Raw genomic sequence first — 21,544 nt, 5'->3', positions numbered from 1 at the left:
TCGTTTTTTAACCCTAACCCTAACCCTAACCCTCTAACCCTAACCCTAACCCTAACCCCTAACCCCTAACCCTAACCCTAACCCTAACCCTAACCCTAACCCTAACCCTAAAATTAGGGGTATTTTATTTGAATTAAGCAAAATGATCTGCCAATAGAACAAGAAAATTTGTCTTGTCAAGACTTTCCAAAACAAGTAAAAATAGCTAACCTCAATGAACCCAAAAATACCTTAAAATAAATATATTCTCACTAATAACAAGTGCACTTTTCTTGGTAGAAAAAAAAAGAGACCTTCTTGCTCAATATATTGAAAAATATTCTTAAATTAAGTAAATGCTAGTGCCATTATCTTGACATAATGATATGCGCTCGGCATCATGATTTTGTTGTTTCATGCTTGAAGAAATTATTACTTTAAAAAAGTCGTTTTTTAACCCTAACCCTAACCCTAACCCTAACCCTAACCCTAACCCTAACCCTCTAACCCTAACCCTAACCCTAACCCTAACCCTCACCCCTAACCCCTAACCCTAACCCTAACCCTAACCCTAACCCTAAAATTAGGGGTATTTTATTTGAATTAAGCAAAATGATCTGCCAATAGAACAAGAAAATTTGTCTTGTCAAGACTTTCCAAAACAAGTAAAAATAGCTAACCTCAATAAACCCAAAAATACCTTAAAATAAATATATTCTCACTAATAACAAGTGCACTTTTCTTGGTAGAAAAAAAAAGAGACCTTCTTGCTCAATATGTTGAAAAATATTCTTAAATTAAGTAAATGCTAGTGCCATTATCTTGACATAATGATATGCGCTCGGCATCATGATATTGTTGTTTCATGCTTGAAGAAATTATTACTTTAAAAAAGGCGTTTTTTTAAACCTAACCCTAACCCTAACCCTAACCCTCTAACCCTAACCCTAACCCTAACCCCTAACCCCTAACCCTAACCCTAACCCTAACCCTAAAATTAGGGGTATTTTATTTGAATTAAGCAAAATGATCTGCCAATAGAACAAGAAAATTTGTCTTGTCAAGACTTTCCAAAACAAGTAAAAATAGCTAACCTCAATGAACCCAAAAATACCTTAAAATAAATATATTCTCACTAATAACAAGTGCACTTTTCTTGGTAGAAAAAAAAAGAGACCTTCTTGCTCAATATGTTGAAAAATATTCTTAAATTAAGTAAATGCTAGTGCCATTATCTTGACATAATGATATGCGCTCGGCATCATGATTTTGTTGTTTCATGCTTGAAGAAATTATTACTTTAAAAAAGTCGTTTTTTAACCCTAACCCTAACCCTAACCCTAACCCTAACCCTAACCCTAACCCTCTAACCCTAACCCTAACCCTAACCCTAACCCTCACCCCTAACCCCTAACCCTAACCCTAACCCTAACCCTAACCCTAAAATTAGGGGTATTTTATTTGAATTAAGCAAAATGATCTGCCAATAGAACAAGAAAATTTGTCTTGTCAAGACTTTCCAAAACAAGTAAAAATAGCTAACCTCAATAAACCCAAAAATACCTTAAAATAAATATATTCTCACTAATAACAAGTGCACTTTTCTTGGTAGAAAAAAAAAGAGACCTTCTTGCTCAATATGTTGAAAAATATTCTTAAATTAAGTAAATGCTAGTGCCATTATCTTGACATAATGATATGCGCTCGGCATCATGATATTGTTGTTTCATGCTTGAAGAAATTATTACTTTAAAAAAGGCGTTTTTTTAAACCTAACCCTAACCCTAACCCTAACCCTCTAACCCTAACCCTAACCCTAACCCCTAACCCCTAACCCTAACCCTAACCCTAACCCTAAAATTAGGGGTATTTTATTTGAATTAAGCAAAATGATCTGCCAATAGAACAAGAAAATTTGTCTTGTCAAGACTTTCCAAAACAAGTAAAAATAGCTAACCTCAATGAACCCAAAAATACCTTAAAATAAATATATTCTCACTAATAACAAGTGCACTTTTCTTGGTAGAAAAAAAAAGAGACCTTCTTGCTCAATATGTTGAAAAATATTCTTAAATTAAGTAAATGCTAGTGCCATTATCTTGACATAATGATATGCGCTCGGCATCATGATTTTGTTGTTTCATGCTTGAAGAAATTATTACTTTAAAAAAGTCGTTTTTTAACCCTAACCCTAACCCTAACCCTAACCCTAACCCTCTAACCCTAACCCTAACCCTAACCCCTAACCCTAACCCTAACCCTAACCCTAACCCTAACCCTAAAATTAGGGGTATTTTATTTGAATTAAGCAAAATGATCTGCCAATAGAACAAGAAAATTTGTCTTGTCAAGACTTTCCAAAACAAGTAAAAAATAGCTAACCTCAATGAACCCAAAAATACCTTAAAATAAATATATTCTCACTAATAACAAGTGCACTTTTCTTGGTAGAAAAAAAAAGAGACCTTCTTGCTCAATATGTTGAAAAATATTCTTAGATTAAGTAAATGCTAGTGCCATTATCTTGACATAATGATATGCGCTCGGCATCATGATTTTGTTGTTTCATGCTTGAAGAAATTATTACTTTAAAAAAGTCGTTTTTTAACCCTAACCCTAACCCTAACCCTAACCCTAACCCTAACCCTAACCCTCTAACCCTAACCCTAACCCCTAACCCTAACCCTAACCCTAACCCTAACCCTAACCCATAATGATATGCGCTCGGCATCATGATTTTGTTGTTTCATGCTTGAAGAAATGATTACTTTAAAAAAGTAGTTTTATACTTGTGAGTGTTGATGACACAGCTTTGCAACAGTTGATATTCTAGTTTCTAGCATGTTTTACTCAATATAAGTAAATCAATCAATGTTTATTTATATAGCCCTAAATCACAAGTCATCTGCGATGAGCTGGCGACTTGTCCAGGGTGTACCCCGCCTTCCGCCCGATTGTAGCTGAGATAGGCTCCAGCGCCCCCCGCGACCCCAAAGGGAATAAGCGGTAGAAAATGGATGGATGGATGGGATGAAATCACAAGTGTCTCAAAGGGCTGCTCAAGCCACGACGACATCCTCGGTTCAGATCCCACATAAGGGCAAGGAAAAACTCACAACCCAGTGGGATGTCAATGAGAATGACAATGAGAAACCTTGGAGAGGACCCCCCCTGGATGCAATGGACATCGAGTGGGTCTAGCATAATATTGTGAAAGTCCCGTCCATAGTGGATCTAACATAAAAGTGAGAGTCCAGTCCATAGTGGATCTAACATAATATTGTGAGAGTCCAGTCCATAGTGGATCTAACATAATAGTGAGAGTCCAGTCCATAGTGGATCTAACATAATAGTGAGAGTCCAGTCCATAGTGGATCTAACATAATATAGTGAGAGTCCAGTCCATAGTGGATCTAACATAACATTGTGAAGGTTCAGTCCATAGTGGATCTAACATAATAGTGAGAGTCCAGTCCATAGTGGATCTAACATAATATTGTGAGAGTCCAGTCCATAGTGGATCTAACATAGTATTGTGAGAGTCCAGTCCATAGTGGATCTAACATAGTATTGTGAGAGTCCAGTCCATAGTGGATCTAACATAATAGTGAGAGTCCAGTCCATAGTGAATCTAACATAATATTGTGAAAGTCCAGTCCATAGTGAATCTAACATAATATTGTGAAAGTCCAGTCCATAGTGGATCTAACATAATAGTTAGAGTCCAGTCCATAGTGGATCTAACAAAATAGTGAGAGTCCAGTCCATAGTGGATCTAACATAATATTGTGAGAGTCCAGTCCATAGTGGATCTAACATAATATTGTGAGAGTCCAGTCCATAGTGGATCTAACATAATAGTGTGAGAGTCCAGTCCATAGTGGATCTAACATAATAGTGAGAGTCCAGTCCATAGTGGATCTAACAAAATAGTGAGAGTCCAGTCCATAGTGGATCTAACATAATATTGTGAGAGTCCAGTCCGTAGTGGATCTAACATAATAGTGTGAAAGTCCAGTCCATAGTGGATCTAACATAATATTGTGAGAGTCCAGTCCATAGTGGATCTAACATAATAGTGTGAGAGTCCAGTCCATAGTGGATCTAACATAATATTGTGAGAGTCCAGTCCATAGTGGATCTAACATAATAGTGAGAGTCCAGTCCATAGTGGATCTAACATAATATTGTAAAAGTCCAGTCCATAGTGGATCTAACATAATAGTGTGAGAGTCCAATCCATAGTGGGTCTAACATAATATTGTGAGAGTCCAGTCCATAGTGGATCTAACATAATAGTGAGAGTCCAGTCCATAGTGGATCTAACATAATAGTGAGAGTCCAGTCCATAGTGGATTTAACATAATATTGTGAGAGTCCAGTCCATAGTGGATCTAACATAATAGTGAGAGTCCAGTCCATAGTGGATCTAACATAATATTGTGAGAGTCCATTCCATAGTGGATCTAACATAATAGTGTGAGAGTCCAGTCCATAGTGGATCTAACATAATATTGTGAGAGTCCAGTTCATAGTGGATCTAACATAATAGTGAGAGTCCAGTCCATAGTGGATCTAACATAATATTGTGAGAGTCCAGTCCATAGTAGATATAACATAATATTGTGAGAGTCCAGTCCATAGTGGATCTAACATAATATTGTGAGAGTCCAGTCCATAGTGGATCTAACATAATAGTGAGAGTCCAGTCCATAGTGGATCTAACATAAGAGTGAGAGTCCAGTCCATAGTGGATCTAACATAATATTGTGAGAGTCCAGTCCATAGTGGATCTAACATAATATTGTGAGAGTCCAGTCCATAGTGGATCTAACATAATATTGTGAGAGTACAGTCCATAGTGGATCTAACATAATAGTGAGAATCCAGTCCATAGTGGGGCCAGCAGGAGACCATCCCGAGCGAAGACGGGTCAGATGCACAGGCGAGCGGTCCACCCCGGGTCCCGACTCTGGACAGCCAGCACTTCATCCATGGCCACCGGATCTGTGCCCCCCCCCCCCCCCCCCCTTCCACAAGGGAGAGGGGGGCAAAGCAGAAAAGAAAAGAAACGGCAGATCAACTGGTCTAAAAAGGGGGTCTATTTAAAGGCTAGAGTATACAAATGAGTTTCAAGATGGGACTTAAATGCTTCTACTGAGGTAGCATCTCACATTCCATAGTACTGGAGCCAACTAGAAAACATAGACTTTTTTTGGGGCTCTGGGAATCACTAATAAGCCGGAGTTCCTTGAACGCAGATTTCTTCCCGGGACATATGGTACAATATTAAATTACAGTATTAAATTACAAAAAACAAAATTATGACTGGGAAGTTTAAGGTGGTTTTTAAAATGTAAATGATGTAATATTTGTCATATACTTAATGTGTTTGTAAAAGTGTTCATTCTTCACTTTCACGGAAATGACTTTCCTTCAGTAAACCACTGTAATGATCACATAATTGCTATATGCGTATCATCGCTAGAGTGAGCAACAAAATTGTGATGTTTTTGCATCATTAGTTACTGATCATTCCCCAAGTGTGTTGCCCAATCCTGAAGGTGGAATTAAGGAAGCTGAAAAGCACTCAGGTTGTGAAGTATGAGTCTAAAGGTGATGGGGCCCTGGAACAGATTGTGTCATTGGAGTGGAAAAGGCTCCTAATGAGCTGGAACCACGGCTTAGGACAGACCTGGGCAAATTAAGGCCCGGGGGTCGCATGCGGCCCGTCAAGCTTTTCAATCTGGCCCGCCAGACATTCCCAAATATATTTTTTTAGATCTTTAAGATGGAAAGTGTAGCTGCCATTATGATGTGCAGTGATGCTTTCTAATGACCGCAAGTCTTGAACAATACAAAGTATTTCAATGGTTGGAATCTGCACTTTTGGATGATAGAACAGTTACTGTGGTATTGTAATTAGTTACTATGGTCTTCTAATTAGTTACTATGGTAATCTACGTCACAGCAGCTCAGACGAGGCACCAAGCAGTGTGGGTGGGAAGCGTTTCCACAGACGCGGAAGGAGATTTTCACAACAAAGTTCTAAAGCTTAGCGATATATCAGATATATCAGACTGTAGGTGGGTTTATTTTGTACTCTTCGCGTTCATATTTCACTTTTTGTTGCATTTTTGTCACTCGATTGTAAAATATGTTGATCGAAAGGCGACCCCCCGCCACCCCAAAAGGGACAAGCGGTAAAAAATGGATGGATGAAAAGGGGTGTGACATTCATATTTTGTCACTATTCAGTGTTTTATCGTTCATAGAAAAATTTTAAATTCCATTACGTTTTTTAAGGAGGTCTGTCATAACGTTTTTAGCATTCAATCAGACGTTATTGTGAGGTTTTGTATTAGTGTTCCTAAAAATGAATATACCGGCCCCCAGACACATTTTTTTCTCTAAATGTGGCCCCCGAGTCAAAATAATTGCCCAGGCCTGGCTTAGGAGGTTTGCGACTCGACTCACTCTGATGTCAACGGAACTCCGAAAATCCCCTTGTAAATCATTCAATTGGTTTTGAATGTGATGTTACATTTTACTCAATAAAGTGATGGATGGTTCCGGGACTGAAAATACCTATTGAAATACAGGAATGGTGTTACACTGAAGTCAGGGTTGGGTTGTCTAGGTCAACTGTCTGCCAGTTGACTTTTGATTGTTGTTGTCCGGCCTCCTACTCAATCCTCGTTGCTACAGGCTGGACGCACAACCTTTGTGTCACACAGGTTAGGTCAGGGTCAGTGCTGATGAATTCAAACACAAGGCCAACCGAGTGATTGATAGCCATCACACTCGCAGTCATTCCTACTGGTCATGTATTTAGCAGGGCACACACATTTAGACTTTTTTCATATTAACCGACTTTAAAATGATGAGAGACGCCACACATGACAACAAGAAAAGTGTGCGTTGTTTTTATTAGGGGTGTCTCGGTCGGATATTAATCTCAGTGTAACGATGGCTGTTGGCGGGGGTCGCCAAAGGCAGGGGAGATTTTCATTGTATGTGTCAGAAAAATTGTATGTAAATTATCAAAAAACTTTCCGTTCCCTAAGTTCCCAATGAACAGACAAGAGGTTGTCTGTGTTGCACCAAGCAAAGGCTTGGAAAATTCCATTGTGTACGATGGGAGGAGACGGGAGGGGGGTTATCTATTGTGATCCAAGACTTGCCCAAGCTGAATCCAGGACCAGCCCAAGCCCAAGGCATCTTTTTCTTTTATTTTAATGTGACCGAAAACAATGACTGTTTACATTCTCCCAAAACACTTTCCGTTCCCTAAGTTCCCAATGAACAGACAAGAGGTTGTCTTTGTTGCACCAAGTAAAGGCTTGGAAAATGTCATTGGGTACGATGGGAGGAGACGGGAGGGGGGTTAGCTATTGTGATCCAAGACTTGCCCAAGCTGAATCCAGGATCAGCCCAAGCCCGAGGCATCTTTTTCTTTTGTGTTAATGTGACCGAAAACAATGACTGTTTACATACTCCCAAAAAACTTTCCGTTCCCTAAGTTCCCAATGAACAGACAGGAGGTTGTCTTTGTTGCACCAAGCAAAGGCTTGGAAAATTCCATTGGGTATGATGGGAGGAGACGGGAGACGGGTTTTCTATTGTGATCCAAGACTTGCCCAAGCTGAATCCAGGACCAGCCCAAGCCCGAGGCATCTTTTTCTTTTGTGTTAATGTGACCGAAAACAATGACTGTTTACATACTCCCAAAAAACTTTCCGTTCTCTAAGTTCCTAATGAACAGACAAGAGGTTGTCTTTGTTGCACCAAGTAAAGGCTTGGAAAATTTCATTGGGTACGATGGGAGGAGACGGGAGGGGGGTTAGCTATTGTGATCCAAGACTTGCCCAAGCTGAATCCAGGATCAGCCCAAGCCCGAGGCATCTTTTTCTTTTGTGTTAATGTGACCGAAAACAATGACTGTTTACATACTCCCAAAAAAACTTTCCGTTCCCTAAGTTCCCAATGAACAGACAAGAGGTTGTCTTTGTTGCACCAAGCAAAGGCTTGGAAAATTCCATTGTGTACGACGGGAGGAGACGGGATGGGGGTTATCTATTCTGATTCAAGACTTGCCCAAGCTGAATCCAGGACCAGCCCAAACCCGAGGCATCTTTTTCTTTTGTGTTAATGTGACCGAAAACAATGGCTGTTTACATACTCCCAAAAAACGTTCCGTTCTCTAAGTTCCCAATGAACAGACAAGAGGTTGTCTTTGTTGCACCAAGTAAAGGCTTGGAAAATTTAATTGGGTACGATGGGAGGAGACGGGAGGGGGGTTATCTATTGTGATCCAAGACTTGCCCAAGCTGAATCCAGGACCAGCCCAAGCCCGAGGCATCTTTTTCTTTTATTTTAATGTGACCAAAAACAATGACTGTTTACATACTCCCAAAAAACTTTCTGTTCCCGAAGTTCCCAATGAACAGACAAGAGGTTGTCTTTGTTGCACCAAGTAAAGGCTTGGAAAATTCCATTGTGTACGATGGGAGGAGACGGGAGTGGGGTTATCTATTGTGATCCAAGACTTGCCCAAGCTGAATCCAGGACCAGCCCAAGCCCGAGGGATCTTTTTCTTTTATTTTAATGTGACCGAAAACAATGACTGTTTATATACTCCCAAAAAACTTTCCGTTCCCTAAGTTCCCAATGAACAGACAAGAGGTTGTCTTTGTTGCACCAAGCAAAGGCTTGGAAAATTCCATTGTGTACGATGGGAGGAGACGGGAGGGGGGTTAGCTATTGTGATCCAAGACTTGCCCAAGCTGAATCCAGGATCAGCCCAAGCCCGAGGCATCTTTTTCTTTTGTGTTAATGTGACCGAAAACAATGACTGTTTACATACTCCCAAAAAACTTTCCGTTCTCTAAGTTCCTAATGAACAGACAAGAGGTTGTCTTTGTTGCACCAAGTAAAGGCTTGGAAAATTTCATTGGGTACGATGGGAGGAGACGGGAGGGGGGCTAGCTATTGTGATCCAAGACTTGCCCAAGCTGAATCCAGGATCAGCCCAAGCCCGAGGCATCTTTTTCTTTTGTGTTAATGTGACCGAAAACAATGACTGTTTACATACTCCCAAAAAACTTTCCGTTCCCTAAGTTCCCAATGAACAGACAGGAGGTTGTCTTTGTTGCACCAAGCAAAGGCTTGGAAAATTCCATTGTGTACGATGGGAGGAGACGGGAGGGGGGTTAGCTATTGTGATCCAAGACTTGCCCAAGCTGAATCCAGGATCAGCCCAAGCCCGAGGCATCTTTTTCTTTTATTTTAATGTGACCGAAAACAATGACTGTTTATATACTCCCAAAAAACTTTCCGTTCCCTAAGTTCCCAATGAACAGACAAGAGGTTGTCTTTGTTGCACCAAACAAAGGCTTGGAAAATTCCATTGTGTACGATGGGAGGAGACGGGAGGGGGGTTATCTATTGTGATCCAAGACTTGCCCAAGCTGAATCCAGGACCAGCCCAAGCACAAGGCATCTTTTTCTTTTATTTTAATGTGACCGAAAACAATGACTGTTTACATTCTCCCAAAACACTTTCCGTTCCCTAAGTTCCCAATGAACAGACAAGAGGTTGTCTTTGTTGCACCAAGCAAAGGCTTGGAAAATTCCATTGTGTACGATGGGAGGAGATTGGAGGGGGTTATCTATTGTGATCCAAGACTTGCCCAAGCTGAATCCAGGACCAGCCCAAGCCCGAGGCATCTTTTTTTTTAATTCTAATGTGACTGAAAACAATGACTGTATACATACTCCCAAAAAACTTTCCGTTCCCTAAGTTCCCAATGAACAGACAAGAGGTTGTCTTTGTTGCACCAAGCAAAGGCTTGGAAAATTCCATTGTGTACGATGGGAGGAGATTGGAGGGGGTTATCTATTGTGATCCAAGACTTGCCCAAGCTGAATCCAGGACCAGCCCAAGCCCGAGGCATCTTTTTTTTAAATTCTAATGTGACTGAAAACAATGACTGTATACATACTCCCAAAAAACTTTCCGTTCCCTAAGTTCCCAATGAACAGACAAGAGGTTGTCTTTGTTGCACCAAGCAAAGGCTTGGAAAATTCCATTGTGTACGATGGGAGGAGACGGGAGGGGGGTTATCTATTGTGATCCAAGACTTGCCCAAGCTGAATCCAGGACCAGCCCAAGCCCGAGGCATCTTTTTCTTTTGTGTTAATGTGACCGAAAACAATGACTGTTTACATTCTCCCAAAAAACTTTCCGTTCTCTAAGTTCCTAATGAACAGACAAGAGGTTGTCTTTGTTGCACCAAGTAAAGGCTTGGAAAATTTCATTGGGTACGATGGGAGGAGACGGGAGGGGGGTTAGCTATTGTGATCCAAGACTTGCCCAAGCTGAATCCAGGATCAGCCCAAGCCCGAGGCATCTTTTTCTTTTGTGTTAATGTGACCGAAAACAATGACTGTTTACATACTCCCAAAAAACTTTCCGTTCCCTAAGTTCCCAATGAACAGACAGGAGGTTGTCTTTGTTGCACCAAGCAAAGGCTTGGAAAATTCCATTGTGTACGATGGGAGGAGACGGGAGACGGGTTTTCTATTGTGATCCAAGACTTGCCCAAGCTGAATCCAGGACCAGCCCAAGCCCGAGGCATCTTTTTTTTTTATTCTAATGTGACCGAAAACAATGACTGTATACATACTCCCAAAAAACTTTCCGTTCCCTAAGTTCCCAATGAACAGACAAGAGGTTGTCTTTGTTGCATCAAGCAAAGGCTTGGAAAATTCCATTGTGTACGACGGGAGGAGACGGGAGGGGGGTTAGCTATTGTGATCCAAGACTTGCCCAAGCTGAATCCAGGATCAGCCCAAGCCCGAGGCATCTTTTTCTTTTATTTTAATGTGACCAAAAACAATGACTGTTTACATACGCCCAAAAAACTTTCTGTTCCCGAAGTTCCCAATGAACAGACAAGAGGTTGTCTTTGTTGCACCAAGTAAAGGCTTGGAAAATTCCATTGTGTACGACGGGAGGAGACGGGAGTGGGGTTATCTATTGTGATGCAAGACTTGCCCAAGCTGAATCCAGGACCAGCCCAAGCCCGAGGGATCTTTTTCTTTTATTTTAATGTGACCGAAAACAATGACTGTTTATATACTCCCAAAAAACTTTCCGTTCCCTAAGTTCCCAATGAACAGACAGGAGGTTGTCTTTGTTGCACCAAGCAAAGGCTTGGAAAATTCCATTGGGTACGATGGGAGGAGACGGGAGACGGGTTTTCTATTGTGATCCAAGACTTGCCCAAGCTGAATCCAGGACCAGCCCAAGCCCGAGGCATCTTTTTCTTTTGTGTTAATGTGACCGAAAACAATGACTGTTTACATACTCCCCATTCCTTTGGAAACAGCTGTTGTTATGTAAACAGGGAAAATCCAAATAAAAAGAGGTGGCGTACAATCTTTCGCCAGAGCGTGGGTGACACTGTAAGAGGTTACAGGTCGACACGTTTCTCCTCAATTGAGCAAAAATGAATTCTGCCCCTGTTTGATTCTTTGCTTCTTGTCTTGTTTAATACATGTCATCAGTGTTTGAACCTGACAGTATGAGTTTCAACTCCTTTGTCACAGCCATTTGTGTGTAACTGTGTCGATTAGCATCACATCCCAAATAAAAAATCAGCACATAGTCTGCATAAACATGAAGACGGACACACTGAACTAACTGTAATTTTTATTTTTGCTCATTTAAGAGACGCAATCCTCTGCACACAAGCATAGTAGATCAGCTTTGCGTGTGCTATCAAGAACAGTTTTGGGTTTTGTACAAAACCCAAAACCAGTGAAGTTGGCACGTTGTGTAATTCGTATGTAAAAACAGAATACAATGATTTGCAAATCCTTTTCAACTTATATTCAATTGAATAGACTGCAAAGACAAAATACTTAATGTTCAAACTGAGAAACTTGTTGTCTAGAATTTAATGGCAGCAACACATTGCAAAAAAGTTGGCATAGGGGCATTTTTACCACTGTGTTACATGGCCTTTCCTTTTAACAACACTCAGTAAACGTTTGGGAAGTGAGGAGACCAATTTCTGAAGATTTTCAGGTGGAATTCTTTCCCATTATTGTTTGATGTACAGCTTAAGTTGTTCAACAGTCCGGGGGTCTCCGTTGTGGTATTTTAGGCTTCATGATGCGCCACACATTTTCAATGGGAGACAGGACTGGACTACAGGCAGGCCAGTCTAGTACCCACACTCTTTTACTATGAAGCCACGCTGTTGTAACACGTGTCTTGGCATTGTCTTGCTGAAATAAGCAGGGGCGCCCATGATAACGTTGCTTGGATGGCAACATATGTTGCTCCAAAATCTGTATGTACCTTTCAGCATTAATGGCGCCTTCACAGATGTGTAAGTTACCCATGTCTTGGGCACTAATACACCCCCATACCATCACAGATGCTGGCTTTTCAACTTTGCGCCTATAACAATCCGGATGGTTATTTTCCTCTTTGGTCCGGAGGAAACAATGTCCACAGTTTCTAAAAACAATTTGAAGTGTGGACTCGTCAGACCACAGAACACTTTTCCACTTTGCATTAGTCCATCTTAGCGAAGCCGGCGGCGTTTCTGGGTGTTGTTGATAAATGGCTTTCGCTTTGAATAGCAGAGTTTTAAGTTAAGTTTCCCATGCTTTGGGCACTAATACACCCCCCATACCATCACAGATGCTGGCTTTTCAACTTTGGGCCTTTAACAATCCAGATGGTTATTTTCCTTTTTGTTGACAAGACGTCCACAGTTTCCAAAAACGATTTGAAATGTGGACTCGTCAGGCCACAGAACACTTTTCTACTTTGCATCAGTCCGTTTTAGATGAGCTCAGGCCCAGCGAAGCCGGCGGCGTTTCTGGGTGTTGTTGATAAATGGCTTTCGCTTTTCATAGTAGAGTTTTAACTTGCACTTACAGATGTAGCGACAAACTGTAGTTACTGACAGTGGTTTTCTGAAGTGTTCCTGAGCCCATGTGATGATATCCTTTACACACTGATGTCGCTTTTTAATGCTGTACCGCCTGAGGAATCGAAGGTCCTTAATATCATCGCTTACGTGCAGTGATTTCTCCAGATTCTCTGAACATTTTGATGATATTACGGACCTTAGATGGTGAAATCTCTAAATTCCTTGCAATAGCTCGTTGAGAACTGTTGTTCTTAATCTTTTGGACAATTTGCTCACGCATTTGTTGACAAAGTGGTGACCCTCGCCCCATCCTTGTTTGCGAATGACTGAGCATTTCATGGAAGCTGCTTTAATACCCAATCATGGCACCCACCTGTTCCCATTTAGCCTGTTCACCTGTGGGATATTCAAAATAAGTGTTTGATGAGCATTTCTTAACTTTCTCAGTCTTTTTTGCCACTTGTGCCATCTTTTTTAAAACCTATTGTAGGCACCAAATTCCAAATGAGCTATTTTTTGCAAAAAATTATGTTTTCCAGTTCGAATGTTAAGCATCTTGTCTTTGCAGTCTATTCAATTGAATATAGATTAAAAAGAATTTGCAAATCATTCTATTTTGTTTTTATTTACGATTTACACAAAGTGCCAACTTCACTGTTTTTGGGTTTTGTAATACTCACTAACTTTTTGTTGATCGGGCACTTTAGTGTACAGTAAATGTTTCTGCAAGCGTAGTAATAGCAACAGGCTAAAAGAAATGGGCACATAACATTCCAACCCAGTTTATTAAGGATTGTGCAATCAAGGGCCGCCTCATCTCAAGTTTCTGCCAAGTATTTGATCAAGAAATGTGCTAATTTAGCTTCTTTTTTTTTTTTTTTACTTAAGAACATTTTTAAGATAGCTAGAATCATACAGAAAATGTATTCTCACTACAGATCAATGGACACATTTATGTGATGTGCTCTGCCTCATCGGCCTCCCCTGGCCACACGTCTCTGTCGTGCTGATCTACGGCGTGTGTGTGTGTGTGTGCGTGTGTGTGTGTGTGTGTGTGTGTGTGTGTGTGTGTGTGCGACAGCTGCACAGAGGGCGCTCCAGAGGGTCATCACCACCGCCCAGAAAATTGTCGGCTGCTTTCTCCACTCCCTGCTGGATGAACTGTTCAATCAGAGTGCTCCATTAAAGCACGGCGCATTCCCAGCCAGGGAGCCATCACACCCTCTTTAAACAAGATACAGGCAACTGAAAATCAAATCAAACAGAAGTAAAAACATATTTTTTATCCTCAGGCCATAACTGCATTTAACACAAAACAAAGTTGAGTTTGGACCGAGATGTGCGATAAGTTTTTGTGTCTTTGAAGTTGTTTGCTGCAACAACCTAAGTGCAATATTCTGGTACAATCAGAAAAGACTTGTTTTGTGTTTTAAGGGGTTTTCCTATGTTATTGTGTTTATATTATAACAACACCCAAAACCAGTGAAGTTGGCACCTTGTGAATAAAAACAGAATACGATGATTTGCAAATCATTTTCAACCTATATTCAATCAATCAATCAATGTTTATGTATATAGCCCTAAATCACAAGTGTCTCAAAGGGCTGCACAAGCCACAACGACATCCTCGGTACAAAGCCCACACAAGGGCAAGGAAAAACTCACCCCAGTGGGACGTCGATGTGAATGACTATGAGAAACCTTGGCGAGGACCGCATATGTGGGTAACCCCCCCCCCCCCCTCTAGGGGAGACCGAATGCAATGGATGTCGAGTGGGTCTGACATAATATTGTGGGAGTCCAGTCCATAGTGGATCCAACATAATAGTAAGAGTCCAGTCCATAGTGGGGCCAGCAGGACACCATCCCGAGCGGAGACGGGTCAGCAGCGCAGAGATGTTCCCAACCGATGCACAGACGAGCGGTCCACCCCGGGTCCCGACTCTGGACAGCCAGCACTTCATCCATGGCCATGGGGTGCGCCTTTTAGGGGCCCTTTTTTGTTTTAGCGGTGCTATACTATCAATGGTTTCGCGCAGGGCATTGTCAAAGTTGTTAGTTAGGTTATCAATAGAGCCGACATAATTTGGGAATGGTGCCATTACCGAAGGCAGTAGGTCAGCAAGAGTCATCGTTGTGGCAGCATTAATGTTGCGGCTGCTATAGCAGTTATTATTATTATTAGTTTGTTGACAATGAGTCAGAACTTCGAATTTTATAAGGTAATGATCGGACATTACTTTAGTATACGGGAGTACCATAACTTTGGAGGTGGTGACACCCCTGACCAGCACTAGATCTATCGTATTACCGTTGCGATGCGTAGGTTCATTTATTATTTGTGTAAGACCACAGCTATCAATTATAGTCTGGAGCGCCACGCACAGAGGGTCCGATGGGGTATTCATATGGATATTAAAGTCCCCCATTATGATTATATTGTCTGCGTGCGTTACTAGATCAGCAACGAACTCTGAGAATTCATTGATAAAGTCCGAGTAGGGCCCTGGGGGGCGGTAGATAACAGCCATATCGAGAGGCAGCGGTGCGACAGACCTCATAGTAAGCACCTCAAACGATTTGTATTTATTATTTAGGTTAGGGGTAAGGTTAAAGTTTTCATTGTATATTAGTGCGACCCCCCCCCCCCCCCCACCCATTTTGAGGGGACGGGCAATATGCGCATTCGTATAGTTAGGAGGAGATGCCTCATTTAGCGCAAAAAAATCGTCTGGTTTGAGCCAGGTTTCGCTAAGACCAATGACGTTAAGATTGTTGTCTCTAATGACCTCATTAACTAATAACGTTTTGGGAGACAATGATCTTATGTTTAAAAAGCCTGTATTATAAGTATTGGGCTGTTTTGACGAGTTTTTGTTTAAATTATCCGTAGTAGCAATATTAATAATGTTGCGTTTATTATACGTAGTGCACTTTAAATAGTTTCGACCATATCTAGGAATTGATACGACGGGAATTTTCAGATTGTTTGCTTGATGCTGCGATCGACTGAACGCATCATGATTTGCCACCTCAGTAGAATGCATATCTACCTCGGACACATTCACAACAGAAAACACATTATGTGAGTTGTGTATTATTCTAAGAAAATTGCTATGCGTACAGGAATTATCCAGCCTGGCGCTGGCTAGTTCTAGCTTAACTGACTCCTCACCCGGACTAGCAGGCTCTGTAATTGCCTGTGACCGGGCTTGCTCTAGTGTAGTTAGTCAAATGTGACTTAAACAGTAGTCTATGTTTTTATTCAATTGAATAGTCTGCGAAGACAAGATAATTAACGTTCAAACGGGAAAACTTTGTTATTTTTTGCAAATATTAGCTCATTTGGAATTTGATGCCTGCAACATGTTTCGAAAAATCTGGCACAAGTGGCACAAAAAGACTGATAAAGCTGAGGAACGCTCATCAAACACTTATTTGGAACATCCCACAGGTGGACAGGCTAATTGGGAACAAGTGGGTGCCATGATTGGGTATAAAAGCAGCTTCCATGAAATGCTCAGTCATTCACAAACAAGGATGGGGCGAGGGTCACCACTTTGTCAACAAATGCGTGAGCAAATTGTCCAACAGTTAAAGAACAACATTTCTCAACCAGCTATTGCAAAGAATTTAGAGTTTTTCCAAACACACTACCCTTACACGTGTTAGTATTTTAGCTAATGCTAACGACGCTAGTTTTATTACATCACCATAGCACATACAAATATGCATACAAACACTCCTATAGACATCAGACATGGGACGGTTTAGTAAGTATGAATTGTTTTAGTTACATTGTAAAACTTACAAACGTTGCTTGAAGTGATGAATGAAGAATCCATACAAGTAAGAACGATATGGACGGCTAGAAGACCGAACGGCTACTGTACGTCCGGTAGATTCATAGCTCAGTCTAAATAGAAGGGGCAGCAGCTGCAGCATCTGCAGTGAGCGAACTCGCCCAAAGGATGGCGCCGCCGCACAAACAATAATACATAGAGATATCCGATAATATCGGACAGTCGATATTATCGGCCGATAAATGCTTTAAAAATGTAATATCGGAAATGATCGGTATCGGTTTCAAAAAGGCTGAGGATCACACTCCTCAGCCTTCCCGGTAAGGTCTATTCAGGTATACTGGAGAGGAGGCTACGCCGGATAGTCGAACCTCGGATTCAGGAGGAACAGTGTGGTTTTCGTCCTGGTCGTGGAACTGTGGACCAGCTCTATACTCTCGGCAGGGTCCTTGAGGGTGCATGGGAGTTTGCCCAACCAGTCTACATGTGCTTTGTGGACTTGGAGAAGGCATTCGACCGTGTACCCCGGGAAGTCCTGTGGGGAGTGCTCAGAGAGTATGGGGTAACGGACTGTCTTATTGTGGCAGTTCGCTCCCTGTATGATCAGTGTCTGAGCTTGGTCCGCATTGCCGGCAGTAAGTCGGACACGTTTCCAGTGAGGGTTGGACTCCGCCAAGGCTGCACTTTGTCACCGATTCTGTTCATAACCTTTATGGACAGAATTTCTAGGCGCAGTCAAGGCGTTGAGGGGATCTGGTTTGGTGGCTGCAGGATTAGGTCACTGCTATTTGCAGATGATGTGGTCCTGATGGCTTCCTCCGGCCAAGATCTTCAGCTCTCACTGGATCGGTTCGCAGCCGAGTGTGAAGCGACTGGGATGGGAATCAGCACCTCCAAGTCCGAGTCCATGGTTCTCGCCCGGAAAAGGGTGGAGTGCCATCTCCGGGTTGGGGAGGAGATCTTGCCCCAAGTGGAGGAGTTCAAGTACCTCGGAGTCTTGTTCACGAGTGGGGGAAGAGTGGATCGTGAGATCGACAGGCGGATCGGTGCGGCGTCTTCAGTAATGCGGACGCTGTATCGATCCGTTGTGGTGAAGAAGGAGCTGAGCCGGAAGGCAAAGCTCTCGATTTACCGGTCGATCTACGTTCCCATCCTCACCTATGGTCATGAGCTTTGGGTCATGACCGAAAGGACAAGATCACGGGTACAAGCGGCCGAAATGAGTTTCCTCCGCCGAGTGGCGGGGCTCTCCCTTAGAGATAGGGTGAGAAGCTCTGTCATTCGGGCGGAGCTCAAAGTAAAGCCGCTGCTCCTCCACATCGAGAGGAGCCAGATTAGGTGGTTCGGGCATCTGGTCAGGATGCCACCCGAACGCCTCCCTAGGAAGGTGTTTCGGGCCCGTCCGACCGGTAGGAGGCCACGGGGAAGACCCAGGACACGCTGGGAAGACTATCTCTCCCGGCTGGCCTGGGAACGCCTCGGGATCCCCCGGGAGGAGCTGGACGAAGTGGCTGGGGAGAGGGAAGTCTGGGCTTCCCTGCTTAAGCTGCTGCCCCCGCGACCCGACCTCGGATAAGCGGAAGAAGATGGATGGATGGATGGATGGGTTTCAAAATTATCGGTATCGGTTTCAAAAAGTAAAACGTATGACTTTTTAAAACGCCGCTGTGTACACGGACGTAGGGAGAAGTACAGAGCGCCAATAAACCTTAAAGGCGCTGCCTTTGCGTGCCGGCCCAGTCTCATAATATCTACAGGTTTCCACACACACAAGTGAATGCATGCATACTTGGTCAAAAGCCATACAGGTCACACTGAGGGTGGCCGTATAAACAACTTCAACACTGTTACAAATATGCGCCACACTGTGAACCCACACCAAACAAGAATGACAAGCACATTTCGGAAGAACATCCGCACCGTAACACAACATAAACACAACAGAACAAATACCCAGAACCCCTTGCAGCACTAACTCTTCCGGGACGCTAAAATATACACCCCCGCTACCCTTTATGCTAAACCCCCACCCCTGCCCACCTCAACCTCCTCATGCTCTCTCAGGGAGAGCATGTCCCAAATTCCAAGCTGCTGTTTTGAAGCATGTTAAAAAAAAAATAATGCACTTTGTGACTTCAATAATAAATATGGCAGTGCCATGTTGGCATTTATTTCCATAACTTGAGTTGATTTATTTTGGAAAACCTTGTTACATTGTTTAATGCATCCAGCGGGGCATCACAACAAAATTAGGCATAATAATGTGTTAATTCCATGACTGTATATATCGCATACTTGCCAACCCTCCCGAATTTTCCGGGAGACTCCCGAAATTCAGCGCCTCTCCCGAAAACCTCCCGGGACAAATATTCTCCCGAAAATCTCCCGATTTTCAGCCGGAGCTGGAGGCCACGCCCCCTCCAGCTCCATGCGGACCTGAGTGAGGACAGCCTTTTTTCATGACGGGAGGACAACAGGGTGACAAGAACTAAATCATCCAGACTAGAGATACAGTAAATTGTATTATTATGTTTATTTTACCTAAAAATAAATATATTTATTAATAAAAATAAAAAATAAATAAATACATTTTTTATTTTTTTTATTTTGCTAAAAACATCAAAATTAATTTTATTTTTATTTGTATTTTTTCATGACTCCTTATTACATCCAGCCATAGAATTATACATTAAAATAAACATATTTGAAGTAATTGATTTTAAATTATCATAATAATTCATTTAAAATGACCATGTTTAATTATTAAAATAATTGCTTGTTTATCAACAACTTTAGCATTTTATTCATTACATTTTGAAACTCTCAGAAGCCAAGTTATGTTAATATCTATTTATGCAAGTTTGAAGTATCAATTATCCAAACACAGTTTTGTTTGCATATTTTCAGGATGTAGATATCTATATCTATATCTATATATATATATATATATATATAGGGGCGTGGTTAAGTGGGGAGGAGTATATTGACAGCTAGAATTCACCAAGTCAAGTATTTCATACATATATATATATATATATATATATATATATATATATATATATATATATATATATATATATATATATATATATATATATATATATGTATGAAATACTTGACTTGGTGAATATATATATATATATATATATATATATATATATATATATCAATCAATCAATGTTTATTTATATAGCCCTAAATCACAAGTGTCTCAAAGGGCTGATATATATATATATATATATATATATATATATATATATATATATATATATATATATATATATATATATATATATATATATATATATATATATATACATATATATGTATGAAATACTTGACTTGGTGAATTCTAGCTGTCAATATACTCCTTCCCTCTTAACCACGCCCCTGACCACGCCCGCCCCCGACCACGCCCGCCCCCGACCACGCTCCCACCCCCCACCTCCCGAAATCGGAGGTCTCAAGGTTGGCAAGTATGATGTATCGGTATCGGTTGATATCGGAATCGGTAATTAAGAGTTGGACAATATCGGAATATCGGATATCGGCAAAAAAGCCATTATCGGACATCTCTAATAACACACTTTTTCAGTGTTTTTGCTTGTTAGCTTTTTTTTAACTGGACGTTGTCAGCAAAGAAAAATCAATATTTTAGCCGCACCGTTTTATAAGCCGCAGGGTTTAAAGCCTATGAAAAAAAGTAGCAGTTTACAGTCTGGAATTTACAGTATGTCACTGCATGTCATTTGTCGGTGTTATTGAGCTGATGCCACGATTCAATGAAAATACAACTTTATCCTTGTGGTTCCTCGAACAAAGTAGTAATGTCCCAATGTCGCTGTCTTTTTCGTCTGATCCATGTTGTCCATGTTGACAAAGCAGTCATGTGCAGTGTAAATTGTCACGGGAAAAGTAAACAGGCAAAAATGTATCTTTTGGAAGAGGGAATGAGACGAGAGGGAATGAGACGAGAAGGAATGACGCGGCCAACGGTTTTGACGAAGCAGAGAGGGAGGGCCATGCAGGCAGACAGCATATACTACAGTATATACCCACCAGAGGTGCACAAACAAATCGATTCACACTGATTCTAAATCAATTCAGAATTTTAAAAAATTGATGAAAAAAAATTGATGAAGAAAAACAATTTTTCATAATAACTTTTTTTTTTTTTTAGAAGTTTAAGGCATCTCCATGCAACCAGAAAGAGCTTTTCCAACCTGTTACTTCTTTTGAAAAAGTTACATTATAATTATTGTACCAAATAATACATTGCGAGAATCTGTTTGAATCAAGAATCGATACTGAATCGAATCGTCACCCCAGGAATCGGAAATGGATCGAATCGTTGGGTGCCCAAAGATTCGTACACCCTAATACCCACGTACTCTATATTGCCAAAAGTATTTGGCCACCTGCCTTGACTCACATATGAACTTGAAGTGCCATCCCATTCCTAACCCATAGGGTTCAATATGACGTCGGTCCACCTTTTGCAGCTATCACAGCTTCAACTCTTCTGGGAAGGCTGTCCACAAGGTTGCGGAGTGTGTTTATAGGAATTTTCCACCATTCTTCCAAAAGCGCATTGGTGAGGTCACACACTGATGTTGGTCGAGAAGACCAGTCTCCGTTCTAATTCATCCCAAAGGTGTTCTATCGGGTTCAGGTCAGGACTCTGTGCAGGCCAGTCAAGTTCATCCACACCAGACTCCGTCTTCCATGTCTTTATGGACCTTGTTTTGTGCACTGGTGCACAGTCATGTTGGAAAAGGTAGGGGCCCGCTTCAAACTGTTCCCACAAGG

Source organism: Nerophis lumbriciformis, linkage group LG23 (genome assembly GCF_033978685.3).
Source record: "Nerophis lumbriciformis linkage group LG23, RoL_Nlum_v2.1, whole genome shotgun sequence".
In the NCBI taxonomy this organism is placed as follows: Eukaryota; Metazoa; Chordata; class Actinopteri; order Syngnathiformes; family Syngnathidae; genus Nerophis; species Nerophis lumbriciformis.
This window is presented reverse-complemented; position numbering follows the sequence as displayed.